General features: G+C 40.6%; 1 protein-coding gene across 9 annotated transcripts in view; it reads right to left on the bottom strand.

Annotated features, from left to right (window-relative positions):
* The window catches only part of LOC121887251 (zeta-sarcoglycan), a 368949-nt gene that overhangs the window by 122033 nt on the left and 222921 nt on the right, over nt 1-23995 (bottom strand). The window lies entirely within an intron of this gene.

Genomic DNA, 23995 nt, shown 5'->3' with positions numbered 1-23995 from the left:
GGCATGGTGTGTTGTGGTATTTCAGGCAGCCAAAGTCATTTCATGTACCAGGAATTTAAGGTGGGTTTAAAAAAAAAAGTTTTCTAAGCTAGAATAGACCAGAGAAAAAGTTGTTATATTTCTTTATCTTCTTTTCTTAAATAGTGCCCTTGGAAAAACCAGGCCTTTATTTGAAACAGGTTACTATTAAGAGACATGCTTTTATTTCTAATTAACCCTGTTTTAAAAGTAAGTTCTGAATATTCTGAGACTGTCCCCCCAAGGAAAACGACAGAAGTGCCCCAAAACAGCAAATGTTTATGCTCAAGTTACAAAGTCCTCTAGCTGTTGTAAGAATTATGACACTTGTCCATGGAGAGCAAAGTAAGAAGTTGGATGACATCATCATAGAGCCGCAAAGTCCACAGATGGAGGAGGTTAGGGTGGATGAATGGGTGAACAAAACATTGGACTCTGTTTCTAGCCAACAGTCAGCTTTGGTTTATTTTAACCATGACTGCAGCAGTTTCCTGACCATAAGTACGTGGTTATTATTGTAACCATGACAATGGCATAACCTTAACTAAATAAGTATTTTAGCCCAAACCATGATCTTTCCTTAACCTTAAGCAAGTTTCCTATATGCTGTGTTGCATGTTCACATTAAAACTCTTCTGGCAGTTCAAGGAGTGGAATTGTTTGACCTCCCTATGTGACTTTTTTGTGAAATATCCACAGGAAGTTTCAAGTTTCATTAACAGCAGCCTAACAGAAAAATATTACCACTACTGAGCGGTGTAATATATGTAATTGCATATCATGCTGCATTTACCATTACAGAGCTGCAAATAGCTCACTAAAAAGAATATAGTTGCTACTATAGTTGGGGAAGTTGCGCAAAAGCAAAAACTAAATCTGCAACAAAAAAGAAATGTTAAAAAACATGGTCTGTGATCAGCCTCTATTTATCAGATCAAATAAGGTTAACATCTCATCAAGATGACTAGTGCTGAACCTGAACTTGACCCCACTGAGAAAAGAGCAGGACTAACACATTTCCTGTCTAAATGAGTAAAGATGCATATTACAGCTTTAATGCAGCTTGAGTCCTCTGCAATGACATTAATTAAACTCACCAAAAAGTATAGTCTGACATTATTCACCTCAAATCTACCATTAGGCCGCCATTAGGATACAGGTTTTAGTTACTTTAGCCCAGTACTGTATCTGCATTGCTAAAACACCCCAGCTTCCTGACCTGTATTAAAAATATTTCTGAGTTGACTTTATTTGTTGTGAGTGGCACACATTTCAGGATAGATTTTTAAAAACTTTTTTTCTTCCCTTTGGAAGTATGTTCTGATAATGGTAGTGAAATATGAAGCAATAGTAAGAAAGACAATAAACCATACACTGTTTGTTAACAGTCACTTTTCTGCACACATGGTACCTTCATCTAGAGCTTTTGATGGATGGACATCCAAGGTTAAACAATAAGTAGTTTCTGTAAAATCCATAAATAGATTAGGTCAACAGTCATTTCTTTGCACTCAGACACACATAAACTCTAATGGACCAGTTACGTGAATACATTTCGTACTTAATATTACTTGAGTTTATGTGTTTCTATTTGTATTTCTATGCAAATACCACTGACACAGGCACTCCTTTAGGAATTTCTGCCTGTGGGTTACCAGGTTTCACCAAAGCCTGATTATATTCACCTCTGTGTTCTCCATATAACCAAGAGTGTATGTGTCTCTGCACTCGGGTCCTCATCTTTTACAGTTAAACTAATTAAAATCTAGGATATGGTTAGGGTTAGGATTAGGGTTAATGTTGCTATACGTGGCTTATTTTTGTTCAGGAAATTTGGAGTTACGTCTCCATTTGTAACTGAAGTTTCAGTAAAAACGACGTAGCTACAAGTGGTGAGATTGAACGCGTCAGCTATCCCAGGAGGACGGATATTAACCTTTCTAAAGCACTGGACTGTGCTTTGTGTTTGACCGTAGCTCTACACGAACAGGCAGCCGTTAGTGTCCACAAACAGAACAGTCACTTGTCTCTAATGTAGAAGCCAACACCTGCGTCCCGAATCACCTCTGACTGACAAATGACAGCAGAGCATTTCCTGCTGCCTCACTCGCTATACACAAGCCACTCACCCACATAAATCACACACAAAATCACAAAGGAACAAGTTGACAAGTGCAGTTAACATCACCTTGCTTTCACCAACAGCTGTGTCCCACTTCACCTCTGCAGCCTGAGAGACAGTCTGAGTGACAAATGACAGCAAAGGTCTAATGCCTCTTCACACTTGTGTTTGTCTGCTTGCTTCTCCGCTGTCATCCCACTCCCTCTTGTCGTAAAAATAAAATAAATCCACAACGTTAGGTCAATGGGGAGGGGTGTGAAAGTAATCTTGCAAGGCTCAGTGGTCAGATGAAGGCTTCCCACGCTCACTTGTACAAAAATTCAAAAACTTTTTCAATGGCTTTCAAGATGTTGGGGAGAAATATTCAAGCACTTAAAAGTAGCGGCATAGTTTGTGCTAAGGCTTCACACTGGTGATAGACAGGGCAGGCCACACGTGTACTGTTTTATCAAGTTAAGAATTTAAAATTGTAGTTATTTCTGTCAGATTACAATGTGATCTTAACATGTTCTTAACATATTTTTTTAGAAATGTATCACTGACTGACTCATTTTTTGTTAAACAGATGCTTTTATGTATGAGTATCATACAGAGACACATGCACCACTCCAAATGAAAAAAAATACCTTTAAATTGTTAAGATATATAAAATGAATTTCTCTAACCTCGGAAAAGTTTTGCTTACACAAAGAAAAGGATATTGCCACATTGTGTTGTTGGTATTGTAAAGAGTGACATGGGCAGTCTAAGAAAATAGTGACAGGTTTTCTGTCTGTCAGAATGTCTCTGTCTACTCGCATCAGTGCTTCCTCTTAAGCCCCATGTGGCACAAAACATGTTACAAGACACGACTGGAAACAGGCAGAAACACTGATGTCAGAGGGAGAGGCTGATAAGTTCTATGGCTGTTGGATCATATTTACACTCAATTATTTGGAAAAAAGCAGATTATTACATTCCTTTCTAATTTTACACACAGTTCGGTGATTAATCAGTTCTAACATTTTCAAATGCTGCAGCAGCGGATAATTAAGCCATAAAGCTACATTACCTTGTGTTAACTATAACTAATAATCAACTGTAATAACATTTTTGAGCACTACTCAAGTGGAAGAGTGTGTTGACTACTGACATCGATTGCTTGTTTTCATATATAGTGTGTGGGTACCTCAAGCCTGAATACAGGCTTTTACATTCTGGCAGTGCCATTGATTTCTGCCTTTAGTTGCAGCAATGCTGTTTTGTTACTGGCTGTTATCATTTTTTCCTTTCAGTCTATTTTATTGTCCATTTTATTTTGATAGCACCCACTTAGAGAGGAGGGGTAGCATCCAAAGTCACTAGCAGACTGTGGGTTATTCTGAAATGGCATCTTCTGGCATTTTTCTAGAAGAAAAAAGCAATGGAAGAAGTGGTATAAGTGCAAACTGTCTGAATGTATCGCAGCTATTCTATGATTTCAGAGGCATAGTCTATATAATGAAAGGAATGCACAAATCCCTGCATCAATTCAGCCCACACATTCATGTTGTGCATTAGCTAAACAGTCTGAAAAGGGACTATTTAAAAGGTGACAAGTGAGAGTGCTAATATTGACTTGCTCATATTCAGTACGGCTGCAGTCATTTATTTGCCTTCCTAACACAAGGATCACATTTAATCCATAATGCATCCGTGTTGCTGACAATTGTGTGCCGTGTGCTATGCAAGGATTTCTGCAGCACAAGCGTATTAATAATCAACTCACATGAAACATTTTCATTTTTATCAAATCTGACTAAATGTCAAATGTTTTTGCCTTTGATTGATTTCAATAGCATTAGGTGAAATTATGTGTTGTAGTTTTTGAATGAATTCTTACTGCTAAATATGAAAAATTTAGTTAAATACATACTTCCCCAACAAATGGATATAACGGTAATGCATTATTGAATGAATATCTTTCTGAAGAGTAATATATGCACTGCAACAATGCTGGCAGCCAGACCTCTCTGACTTTTATTCAATAATTTTAAGCACCTAAACTGCTAGGGTAACAGTAACAGGTTTCTGGCACTGCTACAAATAGCCTCTAAGTGACATATATAGCATTTCAAACTGAGCTGAGTGAGCTAAGGTCTTGCTACTTTATACTTTGTTTTTCTCTATTCTCTCTTTAACCAACCAACCAACTGGATGCTGATCTCCTTAGTCTAGTTAAGACCACAAGCTTCAATGACATGGCCTGGCAGGGATGATGTCAACTGAGTTTACCTAAGATGAAGATGCCTGAGGGCCAACATAGGGAATCCTAGTCAAACTCCCAAAATGAACAACATGACCACAGAGCAGTAGGACTTGCGGTTCAAGCATGTCAACTTGCTGTTGATGGCCTGTCTGCAGCTGAGCAAAACCTCATATTAGTTTTTACTTACAAACCCTCTAGTGATGTTATCGGCCTCCAAAACTCATACTGGTACAGATAAGACAGGCCACTACTTCATCAACTGATTTTTTTTTTTTTTTTACTATATATACACCCCATCTCACACATGGATAATACAGCTACTTGACAATTAATTTCTCTAAAACTGAAGCTATTGTTTGCATTAATGCTATATACAGTCCAACTCAAGAGTGAACTGGTGCAAGCCAGTCTTATCCAGTGATGCATGTAGGTGATTCCATTACCCACAACTGTGGCTGGGGATACCGCACTCAGTAAGACTAAGCATCCAGGAATTATCTTGTTGTGATACATGACCCAAAACAAGAAGGAGCATTCCACTGTATGAGGTGTAAGCCAATAAGTTGAACCCTAAAACCACGACGATAAAAGAGCAAGCAACTTTGTAATAAATCAAAACTTAGGGCCCTATCTAACGCCCAGCACAAAGTGGCGCTAAGCGCAGTGCAAGTGTCTTTGTTATTTTAAGACCGACGCAGTTGTCATTTTCCCGTCCAGCACCCATGTTGCTAAAATAGCGAAGGCACTTGCACCCATCAATGCGCCCATGGGCGTGTTGGTCTAAAAGTAAGGTGTGGTCAGGCGCATTGTCGGCGCATTGCTATCTTGAGGCAGCAGAGAGCGATTGCGCTATTGACCAACAAAAACCTGGCCTAAAGTCAATGGCGCAGTGTTTTTTGTTATTTTAAGGGCGCATTATCAGGACAGTAATATGCACCTACACAGGCAGGTACACACTATGGACAACCCCTTTGAACCAGGCCCCTGGCGCAGCGACCATTTTTCCACCGTTAAAATAGCAAAAATGGATTTATACACACCCTAAATGTAATTGCGCCATGCGCTTCAGACCATGCACTTTAGATCGTTAAAATAGGGCCCTTACTGTTGAATTGAGAAGAACAAAAACAAAAAGACAGGTTCAAAAGCATTTTCCAAATCTTCACATACCAGCTCTATCTAAATCCCCAAATGCAGACTTTCCTGACTAATTGGAAACTGTTAAAACTTCACCCTTACCTATGTTACTCTTTATATAACCTTGACTAACCATTCAATGTACACAGTCACTGTTGGCTAACTATAGTTAGTCAATGCCTGTTGGCTTGGCATCACTCTTTGTGCATATGTTGTGCTGTGCTGTGTGTCATGCATTATATTAGGAAACACTGGAGCCTCATCCATCCATTGCCTGGAGCTGCAAAGAAACCCCTTACTCAAAGCCAACCGTCTGTCATACCCAAACAAGTTTCTCACCCACTCACTATTGCAAAGACAGAATACTGGAATGAAATGACTTTGTAATTTGCTTTTGTGACTTGAGAGTGATGCTTTTAAGTCAGATATGTGACTGGTTTAATGGGTTTTAGGTGATAGATTATCATTGTTGGATCCTGTGGTCACCAGCTCCCCTGTGTGCCAATCACTTGACTCCACAGAGCACCCAAACAGAGAGTATGTCTTCTTCCACTGTTGGGATTGTTTCTGAGTGACAAGCATAACAGAAATACATCTACTTTCATCTAAAGGTTCTATATTGATCCACTGCTGGCAAACAGGCAGAAAATAAAGGAACAAAGTCTTCTTCTTTAGTATCTGTGATGCTTCATATTTTTGAGTGACACACTGAGTATCAAGTGACAAAACATGCTTGGCATCATCCATCATCCATTCATTTCTGTCCCTCATTTCTGCCCACTATTTGGAACTGATATCTCTGAGAAATTTAAACCACACACAGTCTTTGTTGAGCTCATAGGGCTTGGTTTTACAATCCCTTATTGTAATCTGCAATCATTCCTTGAGTGGGGATAGGGGGTAAATGCTTCACTAGGGTCATCAGGTGGACACCCTCTTTCCATGGTGTTTCATTGATAAGGCTGCAGCAACATGCAGCAACAGAACTCAAGGAGGATCAGTCGAGTCCAGGATTCTTCTGTCAATGATTCAGTCCTGTTTTTGTGGACTGTAAATCATAACCAGCAGCAACAGAACTTCAGGAGGATCAGTGGAGTCCAGGTTTCTTCTGTCAATGATTCACTGGGGTCATCGGGTGGGCACCCTCCTTCCTTGGTATAAGCCCACAACACCTCCAGTGGGCTCAACAGTGACACTTAGTATCCCAGGAGCACCCCCATCCGCTTCTACCCCTCCTGCTGGCTGATGGTCATTTTGTTGCCCAGTTCTTGTCCTTTCTTTTCAGCCAGAGGCAGTTGCTGCTTCGCTTGGCAGCCTCTGCCAGTGACTTGATTGCTTGTCGGAGGGCCTGTCCTCAGACTCCCATCCCTTTCAGCAGCCTGGTGGTTGACATGGCCACAAAACCTCTGCAGCCGACATCCACAGGGAGCGCCTGTGGTCTCCAGCCCCTTTATTCTGCTTCAGTTGCTAAATCAGAGTACATTTCACCAACTGCATCCTCCCATGGCACAGTCAGTTCTACTATGAACAGAGCCGTTAGTGAAGCTGAACACAAGACCACTTTCATCTTCCAATCCCAGGCTGTATCCAGTGGCTTGATTCTCTTCCTGCAGTTGACCTCTTTGGTACCTTTCCTGCTGGTCCAAAGGCCATGGTGTTTGAGAAGCCAGGGGTTGGGGGAGAGAGGGTCTTCTCCCCCTCCTCCTTTCTTCCAGCACTAGTGCCGTTGAGTATGTGCTGTAGGTTTGCTGGTGTTTGGCAAAGTGGACACGATGGGTCTTCCCCAAGCCACTGGTTCAGGTTCTTGGGACTGGGAATAACATCGTAGATGGCTCTGATGATGTAGCTAAGTCTGTCTCCTTCCATTTTCTTAAGATCCCTCTAGGCGAGCTTCTGGTGTTCAAGGTTTTCCCATTTTGTCCATTACCTCTGTTTTGCCTGTGAAACTGCCATTGCACATTGTTCTGCCTCTTCCTGCTGACATATCTGTTTCACCAACAGCCCTCTCTTCTGGACAGGTGTTGCTCTGCGCCATGTGGGTCTACTTGTGCCTAGCCCAAAGTTGCCTCTTCCATGCTACACTTGGCCCACAACATCTCTATGCCTGAGAGTGGATTTCACCTGCTACACTAGCTTGGATGGGTTCCATTTTGGGCCTGCTGCCACTATGGACACTGCAGCCTATAATGTGGCATGCTGAGTTTCTGTCAGGATCATGTCCAGCCTTACCTTGGAGCATTTGTATTCTTCAGTAAGGCTAGTGATAAGCAGTTCCAGAGCCCTGTTACCCTGCAAGCTGATATTGCTGACGCATTGCGGGAGTCCAAGCCATTTCTCAATGTATGTACTGACTGTCTGACGGACCGACTGTCAACTTTGGTGATGGGAACCTCATAGATCAACAGAGGCCAAATCAGACAGGGGAGCAATCCAAAACTGCAGGCACCAAAGTTTCAACTTACCTGGAAGTGGGGTCTTCTCTATGTTAGCAAGGCCTTTGATGGTTTCTTCCTTCAGTTGCTTACTCTTAAGGCTTGCATTGTACCACCGCCTCTTGACTGGCATCTCTGATACCGTTGGTTTGGGTGATCCTTCAATGTGGAATCTCTGGTCTTTGAGCTTTCCTTTGAAAATGGAGATGGTCCTGGACTTGCTGGGCTTAAACTTCATCCATGCCCATGTTATGTTGGAATGACGTTATTCCAGGAGTTGCTTTGTAGATGCAATGGTTGTGGTTTGAGTGATCATGTCATCCATATAAACGCGAATGGGAGGTAGTCGTTGTCTGGTGTGCAGACGTTCTCTTCCTACCTACCTCCTATTTAGTGGTCTTTGTCTATCTCTGATGCTAAATAAAAAAAGAAGAGGATTTCAAAACAGGATGATGTGTGTTCTATGATTTATGTGTTTGTGAACAAATATTCAGGATTAATGACAAGCACTGTGCATGCATGTCCCTGTGTGTGTTCCATAAGCTTAATGTAAAATAACAAAAACAATATGTGACAGTGGCTTTCTTGAGTGACAAGTGACAGCTTATGTGGTTTAAATCCCATGCCAACTACTTGGTCACTTGTCTGCCTGAGACTGATATGACCTGAATACCAAACAGAGTGGAAAATATCATGACTGGCTACACTGCTGACAGACAAGTTGGGGCTGATGTTTGTGTGTGCCTGTCCATGTTAGTATCAGGCTGCATAATTTATCAGTCCGTGTGTGTCCTTCATCCTGTGTTGTCAAAGTTATGGACAGATGTGTGTCCCATGTCAGGGATACAGATATGGTCAAAATGGAAGCAAAAGGCCCCACTACAACAAATGTGCACAACTTGTATCTACATCCTAGGGAGTCTTTTCCGTGTAGTGTTTAACATCATTCACACAAAGTATAAAACTGAATATTGACGAGTATGAATACAGAAGAGGTAATGTGAAACTGCTATAATAAAAAACTGAAAAAATACATTAGAATGAAAGGTTATTTTTTGAAAATATTATTCTAATTCCTTTGGTGATATACAGATGGGTGACAAATTAGAGAAAAAATCAGCATGAAGTGTAAGTAAGAACAGCCTTAGTGGTAATTGGCATAAATTCTTCAAGCACCAGTGTTCCAAAAGTTATTCCCTCATTTGGTGTTTTAATGATGGTAATGCAGAGCTCTGTCTAACATGCCACTCCAAAATCTTCCTTAGGTGTTCAACAGGGTTTATATCCGGTAATTACAGAGGTCATAGCATATGATTCATCATACACATCATTACATACACTTTAAACCATTCATTGACCCCTCATGCTCTGTACAGAGGCATCTGCATTCTTTATATAGTAGGTTTTATAACATACAATAATTGCATAAATAAAACGTTCCATTAACACTCTGAATCTCTTTGAGATTCTTCATGTTACTATAAAAGGATGCCCAGTATCCCTTGGAACTAGGGGTGTAATGATACATGTATTTGTCCTGAACTGTTTGGTACAGGATATTTGGTTTAGTAAGCGACTTTCCTCGGTTCAGTATGCTCCGTGACCCAAACAATTACTGTCAAAATAGTTTTATAATACACTTACTTCAATTTGCGGAACAATAATTCTAGAGTGCAAGTTCCACCCAGGATGTTTTGGCAGTGCACCACTTAGCTGTCGCATGCTCATGGATGTAAGCAGGCTTAGCCAAATTAGCCTGGTTACCCATGCTCATATAGTATTGCTGCCATCAGAATAACAAACAAGAGACCCAAGCTGGACGATCCTCCCATGATATTGACAGAGCGCAACACTATGACTGCCTTTCAGGAGAGACTGTCTTAAAATATGCGCCTTCATCTCCGTATTTAAACGTTATCGCGCCTCCCGTGTCTGTATGACAGTCGGCTTTTCACTCCACCTTTGAGTAAAGCTGTTCGGAACAACTAAAAACACATTTTATTTCCGATGTCATCAGACAAAACATCATAAGAACCGCTTCTGAGTGACCATAAATCATCATAAACTCCTTGCTACTTCCACTGCAGCACAACTAAATGAACCGAACTGCAACCCCAAAACCAAGGTACATACTGAACCATGATTTTTGTGTAACATTACACCCCTACTTGGAACTATATTCATATTGGATGATTCCTCATGATTTTCTTCCATTACCATTGTTTAGTGCCAATGCAGGAAGTGTGCCCTATATGTAGCGACATGGAAACTAAGGAGCAAGACTGAATTTTATGCAGGAGACGAGACATTGACCAACCTGTAGTCTTGCAATACTGGTCAATCAGAGATCTCTGCCTACCAAGTCTGGGGGTTTCTAAGTGCATGGTAGCTTGAACTGTGGTGAGAGCATCCACTAACAAACCTACACCCCTTACATTTTGTCAAGGACATGTCTTACTAGAAATGATGCTCTCCCCCCAGTCTCCTCCATAGTGAACTGCATGTCAACGCTCCAATATTAAGTGCCACCCTGGATTTTAGTAATGAAATCAAGCTTTTGAGTGTCTACTATAACATCTATCTGTTTTGTCTACTGCCTGAGGAAGCTACTAGATTAGATCTTTGATCAGGTGCTTCTGTGTCACAGTGAGGTCAGGATGTCATTTTTGAATGGGCGATTTTCAAACATCAGGCGGTTGCAAAAACAAATGAACTACAATGACCTCTTAAGCTAGTTAAGCCCTGGAGCAAGATAAGCTTAGGGTTAACAATACGAGGCAGACAAGCAATTGGAAAGGAATTTCTCTACAAGTGTAGTGATGCAGTGTGTGTCAAAACCTTGCCTGTTGAGTATTGAGTGACATCAGGTGATGAGGTTATCAGATCCCTGTCTATCCATCAGGAAGAGTGTACAGTATGTGGCAGCTCTATGTATAGACAGTGAAAAAGTGTGTTTCTGTGTGTGTATACAAAACTGTCTATATGACTTATGCATGAATCTCTTTTAGGCAGTGGGTATTTGTGGGTGTCTGTTTGTTTACGTGTGTGTTTACGTGTGTAGCCAATCCTTCAGTGCAGTGTGCACATGGCAGCATGTTGACAGATATGTATGTGTGTGTGTGTGTGATTGTGTGTGTGTGTTGTGCGACTGCCTGCATGTGTGCAAATTTCCTATATGACTTGTATAATCATCTTTGAAAGTGAGACTAAGTGAATGAGAGTGTTTGTGAGTGTGTGTGTATGCCGCTAGCCTACAACCCAAACGTCTTGTTTGTATGCTGTCAGTCACCGCAGCCTGCCATTGGCTAAACAACATGGGAGAGAGGAATTGAGAGAGACTGAAAAAGAAGTCGTAGGAAGGAAGGAGATATGAAAGAAAATGGAGACACATGGGAGAAGGGAGGAAGAAAATGAGAGACAAAGGAAGTTGGGGACAGAGAGAGCTAGAGGGAGGGAGAGACTGAGGAAAAGAAAGTGCAACAATGGCGGGGAGAGCGAGAGCAGAAACTGAAAAGAGAGAGAGACAGAGAGTCAGGGGGATTCTCAAGGGTGCGTGCTCCGTACATTATGAAGGATGAGTCATGAGTATTGAAGACACACGCACACACACACGCACACACGCACACACAAACACACATATAGAGTCACCTTGGCGCTATAAGCCTCTTTCCCCAAGGTCTACCTGTCTCTTTACAAGAGGTGCGCTTCAGTGTAACGCTGTCAAATAAGTCATAATAAGTCAGATGGCAGCTGAGAAAATAGTGCATCAAACTAAAGTCAGTATGAATTGAAACTAAATGAAATGCTTTCAACATCTGAATAGAGTATATGAATATACAACTGTCATATATTTAAAACAAAAGTGATTTCAGAGGTTGCTAATGTTAATGTTTTTTTCTGGAAAAAAAGTGTCATAACTTCTATGTAATACTGTGATCTGATTTTCAGAATTTATGCACACCGTAAAATCATCTATCCTGTTTGATCCTGATGGATTTGATACGTATTAATGTTTGAATTGCACACGTGGTCGTCTTGTTGTCTATGGCTGAGGAATGGTGGATTCAATTTGCACAGTTACAATTCAAGAGCTAATAGTCTCTAAAACTACAACAATTTTAGGACGGATCTAGTGCATTTGAGTACTTTTCTGAGATTAACTGTTAAATGGAGCTTCATATTAAAGCTGCAGAAAGCCTGCCTAATCATCCCACATTACAAGTGCACGGTCTAATAATTGGAGAGACCTCTTCAAGTTTTCTTGAGCAGGATACTCAGCCCCAATCATCCGGGAGTGCTGTTGTGTAACAGGTCCTGACAAAAACCAATTCTATATAGGATAAATAAAATGTAATAATATAATAATTTGTTACTGAAATCTGTCAAAAATGACCTCTTTAAATGACGGTACACTTAAACCACAAATTAAAAAACATACATTTCCAAATTAACAAATATGCAAACAATCAGAATCACTTTAACATGCTGGATTGCATTTTTTTTTATTATTGGCTTGTGCCTTGTACAGTTACTTTAAAGTGCCCCACCCTACCACAGGAAAGCCGCACGATAACATGTGTTACACTATAATGTGAATAGGGGGGCACTCAGCTTGCACACAGCTTTGCACAAGTAAACTTTCTACTGTAAATGCTCAATGAACGACCAAAAGAGCAGGTAACATATTGAGGAAAACACAATTCCTAGCCACACCCATAGGATTATAGTGTACCTTTAATCTTACTGTAATAGAGGGAAACACACACTCAAAGCTTTTTTCTTCTAGACGTGTTACTTTCATACATCACTGTTGTGCATGACAGGGTTATACTGACCTCTGGCACTGCCTTCTAACAAGTTGCTGCTCCTACTTGAAAACAGTCCCCGAGAATGGTTAAAAGAGGACGTGTGGAGGACTACACACTCAGTTTACTTTAACAACAGCTTGACACAACAGGTATATTTCCACCAGAATATTATAAAATTCTATGTATCATCACTACACAGTATTCTATGCCGTGTATCACCTCTCAAAGGCGCTGAAGTTGTTTTATAGCTGCAGCAGAATCTTTACTTACTTTCAAATAAATATAATTCAAACACTGCTCATCTCCTATTCGCAAATTGTCCACTTCCTGATGACGAAGATCAATTTTCATGTCTTGAGACAGAGAAAACAAAACTCATCTTTTCTCCCCCCATTAGGCACAATGAAATGAATACTGTAGAAAAACTAAATCTATTGGAACAGACGGTCTTGTGGACGTTTAAAAGAGATTCCTCTGACAAATGGAAAACAATTGGAGGATGGTATTAAATTTCTAGCTTTATCTATTTTGTCCTTCAGTGTGATTGTAAAACAAAACAGCAGCGGCATGTAATTTTGCTCTTGGAGGCGGTGGGTGGTGTAATCTAGCCTGAAGACTGTTCCAGTGACAATGAACCAGCAAAACAACCAGAAAGACCTTTACAGCAGTAATGAGGAGGTTGTTCATAGAGGAGGCAAGAGATGCCACATCCTCCTCTCTCTCTCTCTCTCTTTTTATCTCACTCCCTTTCACACACACACACACACACACACACGCTTAAATGCACATGCAGATTGAGTGATGGCTCTTATCAGCATACTTTAGGCAGAAGTGTAAGCTTCATCTGACCTCAACATGTTCAATTAACCTGTTGTTATCCCTATAGACTGATGGAGCTGGCTGCAGGCTGGTCTATAAATGTAAATGGGGAGATTACCTCGGCAGTATGTCTGTGTTTGCGTAAAGGACTAGATTCACAGTGTTTTGTGATTCAGCAGGGGGGGAAATCAGTAACCTGGGTTAGAAAATAATGTGAATTCCTTGTGGAAAAAAAAATCTTTATCTCTGTAATCAAGCAATCATTGGATGTCAACTAGCAGTGCTTGGCAGCTTTAACAAAGACTGGGCAATCAGCACAGTGATATGTGATTTTAGAAAAGAAGATATTTTGAGCATGAGAGCACACAGAGAGACAACTGGAACAAGAATTCTTGTTTTTTTGGTACCTGCTACAAATTCATAGAAATTTTGTGGTTTGGAAGTGATGTGAGGAAGAATAGTTACCTGTGACAGAAGTCAAAACATCACAATAGGTAGGTATTCTGTATAAAAGCCATGTAGAGTTCCAAAGTAACACTCAAAAAACTACAAAATGAAATTAAACTAGTGCAAAATATAAACATAAAAAAATCATGAAAACATCTGTCAAAACACCACAAACCTGCAGGGTCATAGAGAAAAATGTGAACAAGTTGAAATCGACCACATGATGGATATATTCAGTGTACTGGTTGACACATACTGCTAAACAGAAATGTGATTTTGCAGCAGTGCTTGCAACAGTGATTCAGCTACTTCTTCAATGTTATGTCATTTTCTTATTCATCAACTACTCCTGGATGTTATTTTGTCTAAGATGTGAATATTCAGACTAAAAATGATATTTAAGGAGGCAGATCAGGTATCATTTAATGTCAATATGAGATGACTGCAAAAACAAAAGGAGTTGTTGAAATAAGTTAAAATATATGTCCTGTGCTCTGCTGCAGACTTACCTAATGGATGCTGAGTCTGTCAAAGAGCAGCTCTACGTTACAGTAAGTGTGACAAAAAAATCTGGTTTCTCTTTGGCTGCAGTTGCAGGAGACTTCGTGTAAACAGTGTTGACGTACAGTAATGATCTTATAACTTGAACTCTGATGATGGCGAACATTATAAAAAATAACATAAAAAATACAGAATTAATGCAAAGCTGGTTTAAAATGTGTGTCATGTAAAAATGTGAAGCCTTGCAGGCTTAGCAGGATGTGCTGCCAGACTGAGCAGAATGGCTTTTTTTCCTCAGCTCTGCTGCTCTGACTTCCCAAAAAGGCACATAATACAGATTGATGACACCAAAGTTTATAAAGCGGTTCACGACTTCTGCAGCATAACATCCCTCTTTTCCCACTTTTCTTGTCACTCTTCACTGGCTACTGAAGAATGGCTGTGAAAATAAAATGATACCAAGAAGATTCATATTCAAACTCCAAGCCACTGGAGATATCTAGTCTCTCTTCTGGGCTTTTTCTGTCTTTTTCCATGGGAATTCCTGCCCTTTGTATTTGAATGAGAATCTGTGCATTGTTTTCAGGGGGTATTCTCTCTAAGGTACTGATGGTATTCAACTGTTATTCTGTCAGCAGAGGCAAACAACAGGTGTCTGACACATAAATACCAAACAGAAGGTGTCAGTAATGCAGGTGTTCAGAACACAAGCCACACTCAAGGGACACAGAATATGGAAATATGCTGTATTGGCACACCTGGAAAGAAAGTCAAACTATCTCAGTGTTCTTATATTGATGTTTATTTTGCTACACACTCAATCAAATGATCTGATTTATCTGAATTTAAAGTGACTACATCAGACCCCGATAACAGTGATATTAGTTTGGAACATTTACAGTATTGTTATTTGCGGTTTACTTGATTAACAGACTACATGTAAGATAGCCACAGGAAGTCTAGTGTGGGTACATGTATACCGGCCACCTGCTGGGTGTGTTGCAAATCCACTCTGAGTTTCTCCTCAGTGTTTTTTTGTTTGTTTGTTTTTTTTTTCTGAACTTACAAAGTTTATATCGGTCCCTGTCTCTCTTTTTTTTTTTATCCATAACCTCTATTAGTCCCTCACTCTGCCAGTATCTCTTCCTATCTCACATAAAAGAAAATAAAAATGATGCCAGTAGGTGTCAAGAGGGATTCTCCTTCCGCTCTCTCTCTGCCTGAAATGGTAAGAAATTGGATGGCGAGTTTCTCCCTGTTGGGAGTCAGAGGGGAGTCTTTTTATCATCTGTATCTGCAAAATGAAAATGCCTGTTCTCTAAGGTCCTTTCCAAATGGCAAAAATGCTGTTTGCCCTATACTGTTTCGTTTCGCAGCAAAGTCAGAATGGCAGAGGCCATTTCAGGGCGTACAAAGATGCTTCAGTGAGAGTGGTCTCAGTCCAGTCACGACAAAATTCTGGAGTGTTTTGTCTGTGGTGAGGAAGTTTTCCGACCTCGATTTGACCCTCTGCAAGTTTGAGCTAAACAGCTCCTGTAGGTGCCCTTTTGCAAATTATGATGCAGATGAACAAAATCAAGAGTTTCTAGCAGCTAGTTGAAGAATGAATCAAGGTCCGACCTGGAATAGCAACAAAGAACGTTGCCTCCTTGATATTTGGGCAGATAGGTCCTTCTTCAGGAACTTCTTCCTGTTTTTACATTTTTGTTCCTGCGTGAGACAATATCTGACAAATGAGCAGGGTGAATGTCACATGTCAAACTATAGGTTTAAAAAACTTTACTCACTGATAGCTACTATGTTCAAGAAACCTGTTTCAATGGGTTGCAGGGAAATCAATAGCCACAAAAACAGCATATTGCAACACTAATAAAGGCTTGTCTGGTTTCCACTACAGGACCAAGCAGGGCTAACCTGATTTTGACAACATAAGCTATGCAAGTTTATATTTATTTATTCTTTTTTTCTTCCAACACAGATCCAGACTAAAGTAGCCTAGCGTACACTTCAGGACCACACAGGTCTAGTCTAGTCTTCTGTATGGGTCAGTAATCTAAGCGCAGACATTGCAGAACATCTGGTCCTGTCACTGAGCTAAGAAATTGTGTGGTCCAAATTCTGTCAGATATGGAGGAACATGGCTGCAGCAGGACAGGTGTCAGTCGAGGACAGGATTAACAAGCACTGCACTGCAGGATTAAACAGAACTACTTCTTGTCTGGTTTCCAGACAAGGTGAAAAAAGAATAGGTTTTCATTATGTAACCATGAAGGGCTTTGTGTTTTGTCCCTGCAATACAGGACCATACTAGAATAGATTGGTCCCCAATAACAGATCGAAAATAAAGACTACTCATTAGGCTGGTTTATTTCCCATTTCCATTTCAAAAAGGGCCATTTGGCCTCATCATCCTGATGTTTCCTGCATTGTCTCCACATTTATTTAGAAGTCTGCAGTACTAAGTTTGCATTGGAAAGGTTAGAGCAATTTTCCCTTTGAAATTTACCATCTAGCCTCTGTGACAATGTGAAACTAAGATAAATTACAGCAGAAAATGAATGGAAGATGAATGTGCTCTAGTGTGTTCAATGGATTATGCCTCTGCTGTCCAATGTGAAGTGATGGAGACAGTGAATGAAGGTAGCAAAAAAAAAAAAAATGAAGAGAATCCCCGACAGACAGTGACATGCAATAACTGCCATTATACTCTTCTAGACAAAGACAGAGAGAGAAAGGGATTCCCCTGTTGATGACACAAGCAGCTCCCCTGTAAACAGTCATTTTTCAACTTAACCTTCCGCAACACAGTGTTTGGCAGAGATCTATAAACACCCATTTCACTTGTGTTATACGACAGGTAGTTTCACCCAAGCCATCTGATTGGTGGCAGACATGTTCCAATAACTAATAATTCATGGTTTGCTGTGTTTTATTGGTTGATATGCCATCCAGTGAGCAATCAGGCGGGTAGTTAGTGCTCAATCATCTCATTCTTTTTTTTTTTTTTCTTTTTTTTGACACCACAGACACTAGATACTGTATACAGTATGTTATTCCACCATCAAACCCATAAACTCAAGTTATACAATATCCTTATTGGTACTGTTGCTATGTGATTCAGCTCATTTTGCTCTGAGAACCCAAGATGAGGAAAAGTAATGTTATTCTAGCTCGTAAAATGACAGTAATTCTCTTGTTATGTGAGGATCTGTCTAGGAACATGTCCTATCACGTCTCAAAACTTAATAAAAGTGGAGACTGGGTATTACCTGAAATGGAATAAATCATAAGAAGATTGGAAGATTAATGTACTCATGTATGGTCCATGGGGCCTAACCTCCCTTCTCTTTGTGTCACAGTGAATGTGATTGAATACGCCTTGCTAACAAATGAAGGGAATCCCCATTAGACAGCAATAGACAATAAATGTCAACCTAGCCCTCTATACAAAGACAAAAGGAGAAGAGGAATTCCCTATGATAACACCGTGACTTATTTCTTCTACCCATCTATCATCTGTTTCTAGAAATTTCCTGTCTTCTGCAATTATACTGTTGTTCTTTTTTCTTACTTTCAAATGTCAAGTAAACAAATTTGACTCCTGCCTCTAAAACAATTTACAGGGCCATTGGACCTAAACCAAACCATCAAATATGCTTTGTAAAATGTCACCATCTACAAATGAATCAGTGGTCAGGTCATCTGTCTGGCAAGAAAGCATCACTGTTTGTTCATTATGCTACATTATCATGTAAATACACACAGAAAGAGGATTGTCATTATATTAATGACTAAAGTCATGTAAAATGTAAGTATTCTTGAGGTTTTGTGAGTTCCACATTGGTAGCATGTTGAACATTGATGGTCACTGAGAAATCAATTCTTTTGCTCCTGTTAGTGGGCTTCTTGGCTTGAGTATCTTATTACTGCTTCTTGCTTTCTTACAGTGCAGATGCTTTGCTGCTTGCTCTTGCCTCTGCTTGCAATCATATTCTTGATTTTTTCTGCGAGAAACTTCGAGCAGCGGCTCCTAGATACCTATAAATCACTGGGACTGTCATTTTTTGTAGATATAGTAGGCTATTGCCATATTTCAACATTTTTATGACCTCCTTAGTATTACGTGAGTGTGGCCTACCAACAGCACGAGCCTGTACTGCAGTGACTGGAAATGTGGTACTTAGCTAAAGCTAATTAGCAGCAAGATGCCCCCCTTCTCCACAGACTCCCACAAACTTATACAGAAGACTGAAGTACTGGAAACCAAATTTCACCAGTTACAAGTGAACGTGGAAGTGAATGGACTATGTGGGAACAACACCACTTTACCATGGACTCAAAACAGTGGACAAGATCATGCTAATACACAGCTAATTAGCACCAACAACACTTCCAAGAAACAGGAGGGCTGTGTACAAGGTAATCAATCTACAAATGGTAGTCCTCCCTGGACATGCCTGGGACACACAGCCTACCTCTAACTGAGCAGCGTGTGTGCGTCGCTGAACTGCAGCGGCTCACTCATGTGCTGCTACTGCCAGCCCTGCCTCTCTACATAGAGTTTGGCTTTGATAATGGCCATCAATAATAGCATGTTTATATAAATTCATTATGATGAAAGAGGCTTTCTTTCTAACGGGCATGATGGGGTGTTGTTGGGGCTACTTCTGTGTCAGCCACATACACTCCTCACACAGGATGGGTTTTTGATTTTTTATTGATTATTCTGCCAGTTAAACCCCCACTGTCACTACTTCAAATGAGGAAAATCTCTCCTGACGACACCAAGTTCCCCAAACGAGCCAAACACACTCCAACAAACAAACCTCCAAACTAACTGTCAGGAGGGAAACTGACAAGAGATAACAGAAACACCAAACACCAAATCTCTGTCTGGAAGCAGTTGAAACAACAGTCAGGAATCCCGGTTTGAACTAATATCACAGAAAGTGAGCAGGAGTCAAGAAAAGAAGCTTTGTGTGTCACCGACTCTCCGCACTGGAGTTCCCTGCCAGAGAGGCTCCCTGCCCTGGCATGCACCGTGCAGGCTGACCCACAGTGGTGACACTTTCTATTTTTTCATGTCATGTCTGACATATTCTACAAATATACACATTGAAAGTATGGTGAAAGGTGTAATGTTGCTGGTATGATGTCAATATGACTATCAGCAAATCATTTTCAGCATCTGTTTTTGCTGAGAACTGCACGCTTCATGCAGAAAAAATAAATCTCTAGATGAGGTGCCACAGCAGCCTCACGTCTCACGCAGGGCTGTGTGGCTGCTCTTATCTGTTAACATGGATGCCAAAATGAAAAGCAAGAGGTTCCATGATGCACACATGCTGCTCATGCAAGCTGTGTGTCTCAGCCATAAGAGTATATGATTTCCCTGAGAAATAGGCAAACAGGCAAAGCCCAGCACCCTGAGATTTGTGATGCAACCGACTGGCCTGCATTATCATCCAGACATAGCGCCTCTTCAACCCCATTTCTTAGTAGGACACAGCCATGGACAGCTATGACAGGGAGAAACTAGCAACAAACCTCCCCAACAACCAAGTGTGCAACTAGAGAACAGATTTGCTCCACTGTTGCAGGACCCTGGATCTCTGTCTGATGACCTAAATAACCTCTCATCTTCAAATGGCAGGGTAAGGACTGAGAGTAACTCGGAAAGTAAAAGGCTACAGGGAACGCTAACAACTGCACCTCAAACTCTGATTGTGGGTGACTTTACTGTAAAAGATGTAAGAAGCCTGTGCAATAAAAAACACCAAAATACTCGGTTTTCACAGTTGGATGTGCAGCCACTATATGCAGGAGTCTTTCTGTTATGTCAGAGAACATATCCTTGGGAAAACAATCATAGTGCACATGGGGGCCGATGATGCTGTGAAACAACCTTCTGAAGTACTGAAACGAGACTTTATTGATCTGTTGAACGCAGTCAGCTCTTTGAATGCTGAGGTGTTCATCAGTGGACCTCTACCGCCAGTCAGAAGAGGAGTTGAGAGATTCAGCAGATTGTTGGCATGGCTTTCAACCGCATGTACCATCCATTTAGTGCCACTTTTTCTGGCACCACAGAAATCTTTTATATATATATATATAGTAATTTTATACAGTGAGGTCAAGTTTCAAAAAACTCACTACAATGAAATGGCTACTGTGGGGACTATCATCACACATGAATACAACTGGGCTCACTGAATCCACAAGAGTCTCAGCTTTCCAGTCAGACCCAATTTATGCAATTCCAAGACTGTTTAGGGACCCCAGTATGCAGAAATATTCAAATACACCATTTTTAGAATAGGTGAAAATAACATATTTATACTGCATTCAAAGAAACCGCATGATTTTTGCCCAAAACTGCATGGGATTAGCATAAAGTGGGGATGTCTGTGAATGGGAGACTCATGGGTACCTATAGAACCCATTTTCATTCAGATATCTTGAGGTGAGACATCAAGAGACCCCTTTGAAAATGGCCATGTCAGTTTTTCCCTCGCCATAATTTAGCCTAACTTTGGAGCACTATTTAGCCCCCTTCCCGACAAGCTAGCATGACATGGTTGGTACCAATGGATACCTTAGGTCTTATAGTTTCATATGATACTACAATCATCACTCACACTGAGCCTGCTACAGGCTTTGAAATACAGTAATGTCGGCAGAAGATGCCGGCACCTTGGGGAGTTTAAGAGGTCAAACAGACAGACAACAGAGGAAGAGTCTCCACCCTCCTCACCGACAACTGCATGTGAGGATTCACCTTCATCTCCCCCCCAAATCCCATCCAGGTCACCCTCTTCTCCAGTCACCCTTTCCCCCTCCTCCCCCCTCTCGGAGTTCACTGACAAGATGAAAGAGCTGGTCACTACTGGTAACAAACCAACCCTACTCCCATTTTCTGTCCCCTGAACCCCCCTCAGAGGCCACCTCCAACAGTTTTGACACAAGCGTCACAGTAATGACAATGATGTGTTCTTGATAACTATGGACCGACTCAGCATGTGACAGAACCCACACACAAGGGCCACACTCTGGACTTAATCATCACCAAGGGTCTGAACATTTCACACAAGGTTATGGTGACTGATGTTGCTCTCTCTCATCATTCCTGTCTTTTCTTTGAGAGCACTATCTCTGTGCACATAAATGTTCCAACAGAGATAATCACAAAATGGTATATCACTGAAAACACCAGTAAAATATTTATTCAGGCTTTCTCTTCCACACCTGTCCTCTCTTGGGTCTCAGTCAATGAGCTTGTATAATTTCAATTCTAAAATCACAAGTGTTATTAATGCCATTGCACCCACTAAGGTGAAGGTTTTCTCTGGTAGGAAAAGATCTCCATGGAGAAATGCCACACTGTTAAGAATAGAAAAAAGAGAGTGTCAAAAAGCTGAACACAGGTGATGAAAAACAAATCTCTAGGTTCATTATGCTGCCACGGTATTGATTTTTTTCTTACCGCATAACTTATTGAAGCCATTCAAACTGTTGCGGTAACCACTATGAAAAACAAAAATAATTTCAACCTCAGATGTTATAAAATAATTGGTTCCTAAATACCGCATTGGTGACCCTGATTATAAGATGACCCCAACACCAGAAAAATACTTTTTGAATATAACTGACATCACAGTATAGTTACATACTCACACAGTCTCCTACCAGGCTCTTGGAAGCGGTCAAAAAGTATTTTCTCCAGCAGTTAGCATTGATGAAACCGGCTATTTGTCTTTTTGAGGTCCTTCATCATCATCTGTGACAGTGGTATTTGGCAGCTTAACATGTTCCAGAAGACACTTTGGACTCGTTTTCACTCGTCATGAATTTATTTCCTCCGTGGCAGAAAAAAAGTTACATGAGCCTTCAGAAACTCCTGCAGGTTAAACTGGACTAACCAAACACTTTAAGGGCTGACGGACTCTAACAGACTCACTATAAACAGACTTTAAGACACTCGCTAGCCTAGCAACATTAAGGCTACAAACAACCCATAATGCAACACTCTGTCTAGTGGTCAGTTTTACATCGGTACTTTATCCATTCAAAAAGAATGTCTGATGTTGTGAACATGTAATTGTCTAGACCTCGAATATAAGATGACCCCACTATTTTACAATGTTATTTCCAGGAAAGGTCTTAGGTCTTATATTCGGACCAATGTGGTAAACTTTTTAAATGCATTTATTCCTGTAGTAGTCTATTCTTCATAATCTCTATTGTCTAAATGTCTATCTTTTTGTCTTATGTCTCTAAATGTCTTAGCATGAAATTCTTTATGTCAAGCCTGAGAGAATAACTATGAGTAGTTATTCTCTGATAGTTATTCACTAGAATGTCTCATCGCTTGAGTCGCTCACTCAGTGGTGAAGCAGTGATCAGCTTGCCTTGCGGTGGGCGTGACATGATTGCGTTACCATGGTAATGCGTTACCATGGTAACGCTGTATCCGCTGATACAGCCTTGTATGTCAAAATGATATATCATTGTGACATCTATAAAGAGACTTTGCATTTATAATTTGGAACTGGGAAATACAAGGCAGTCCTTCTCTGACATCATCATCAAAAACAAAGTATGTTGTGACTTGTTTGCTACTGTCGACAGGCTAACAAACCCTCCTCTGTCAGTAGCTTCTGAACTTCAATCCACCAGGGCCTTCAATGAAATTGCCTCATTCTTCACTGACAAAATTCAGAAAATTAGACAAGCAGTCAGTGCCTCCATATCAGGTACAGGATATGTGTTGCCCCTGTGTCCACTTAAAATCAATTCAAATGACACATGACACAATTTTATCCGATCAACCATAAACACCTGGAGGAGATTATACAACATCTGAAATCCTCCTGCTGCTGCCTTGATATTCTGCCAACAGGCTTTTTCAAAAATGTTTCTAATTGCATGGCCTCAGACGGTTCAAAAATTGTCAACATATCTCTCCTCTCAGGTTTCTTCCCGAAGGCCCTGAAAAGTGCCGTCATCAAGCCACTCTTAAAAAAATGATCTGGACACTTCACTAATGAACAATTATAGGCCCATATCAAATCTCCCGTTTTTAAGTAAAATCATTGGAAAAGCTGTTTTTCAACAGCTGAACAATCTCTTGGCACTAAACAACTGTTTTGATGTCTTCCAGTCAGAATTTCAACTACACCACAGCACTGACTTTGCTCTTGTTAAGGTCTTCACTGACATCCACATGAACACAGACAGCAGCAGGATTTCACTGTCAGAATTTTCTTCAATTAAACAAAGACAAAGCTGGAGTAACTGTTTCTGGAGCCAAGGAAGAACGATTAAAAGTCAGCGCTCAGCTTCAATCAGTAACGTTAAAACCCACAAACCAGAAGCCAGAAATCTTGGTGAAGTCATGGACTCAGACCTGAATTTCAACAGCCACATTAAGACAATTACAAAGTCAGCCTACTATCACCTTAAGAATATATCAGGGATTAAAGGA

The sequence above is a fragment of the Thunnus maccoyii genome, chromosome 2 (assembly GCF_910596095.1).
Source record: "Thunnus maccoyii chromosome 2, fThuMac1.1, whole genome shotgun sequence".
Taxonomy (NCBI): domain Eukaryota; kingdom Metazoa; phylum Chordata; class Actinopteri; order Scombriformes; family Scombridae; genus Thunnus; species Thunnus maccoyii.
This window is presented reverse-complemented; position numbering and strand designations above follow the sequence as displayed.